At 41.4% G+C, this 1485-nt stretch overlaps 1 protein-coding gene across 35 annotated transcripts in view; it reads right to left on the minus strand.

Moving 5' to 3' along the window:
* Positions 1–1485, minus strand: part of Ank2 (ankyrin 2) — a 370586-nt gene that overhangs the window by 14015 nt on the left and 355086 nt on the right. The gene's annotated exons all lie outside the window — the stretch shown is intronic.

Genomic DNA, 1485 nt, shown 5'->3' on the forward strand with positions numbered 1-1485 from the left:
AAATAAATAAATAAATAAATAAAATAAAAAAAAAACAAAAAAAAACCTATACAAAGCATTTCAGCTATTTCCTTTAACAACCCCAGCTAATATATTGAGGATTTGTGGAGTTTTACCTAACAAAGATTTATAGATAACGCTTTTGAAGCAAGAATTAAAATTTGGCAGAATTAAATAAATCTCTGCATGAATGTAGTAACCATGTTGTAAAAATAAGGAGATTTTTTTTTTTTTTTTTACAATTCCTCTGGAAAACCATTACTTAATAGAGAGGTCTGTTACACTGAAATTTTTCACTGGTATAGTTTGGAGTTGCTCCAGTGCAACTTTCCTAATCTGAATTCCTAAGTAAGGAATTCTTTGTATTTTCTGCTCTTTGTGTTTACTTGTAATTTTCTGTCATGCCATTGATAGTAAACACTTAAAGGGCCTTTCTCATAAGAGGTTTCTTTGTTCCCCATCTTTTCCCTTCCTTCCTCTTCTACTTTATGTTCTCCCTGAAGCCCCAGGTAGATGTGGAGCAGGTGGCTCTGGCGAGCAGACCCTGCCGGTGCCCACTGCAGCCTCTTCTCAGGGTCCAGCAGGCACTAGCAAAGCACTCTGGATGGCAAAAGGCCATCGCAGTGTACTCTCAGCCCTCCTGTGCCCAACTCCAGAGGTAGGATGCCTTCGCCTTTCTCATAATCTGTTTTTTTCCTGCACAACCAGAGCAACTGAAGCAACTTTTTCTCATTTGTTTCCAAATACCCTAGAGCTTAAATGCCAAGCGAAACTGTGCTCCACAGCTTTTTCAGCCAGAAGCACTTGAGCAAATGTCTCTTCACACCCAGCCCACACCATTGCAATGCCTTTTTATTCTGCAGGTAGAGTTTTGTTGGGTTTGCATTTTTATAGCTGGCTATCTGGTAGCTTTGTGGAATACAATGGGTCTCCACACCTACAGCTTCATTATTTCTACTCCAAACTGGCCCCAGAAAAATGAATATTTGAAGCATTTGCATTGAAATGAGTATTTGAAGATACAGAAATCAAAGGAGGTACAGCAATCCTATCACTGTGCTGTCTACAGGAAATTTTACAGTTCAAATAGTGGATTCGCACAGGCATTTTTTACCTTTCCCCTATGCAGGGAGTAAAGTGTACAATCATTATAACTGTAGATGGGGAATTGGAGACTCAATGCACCTAACAACTGTCTAAGGTGTTGGACCTAAAGATCACTGGCCTGGGACACATGGCACTGTCACTTTTACATCTCTCAAATGTATTGCAGTAAATGTACTAGGGCTCTTTTTCCCCTGTAGCTCTGTCATTTGCTATAGGTGGGGTCATTTTGAGGTTATTTAAAACTGGCCCTGCCAGGGGCTGGTGAGATGGCTCAGTGGTCTAAAGCGCCTACTTAGAACAAGCTTAGCAAAGCACAGGGACCGTGGTTCAATACCCCAGCACCACATGCCAGCCAGCCCCGCCCCCTGGTGGGCTGAG

Source organism: Octodon degus, unplaced genomic scaffold (genome assembly GCF_000260255.1).
Source record: "Octodon degus isolate 3935 unplaced genomic scaffold, OctDeg1.0 scaffold00016, whole genome shotgun sequence".
In the NCBI taxonomy this organism is placed as follows: Eukaryota; Metazoa; Chordata; class Mammalia; order Rodentia; family Octodontidae; genus Octodon; species Octodon degus.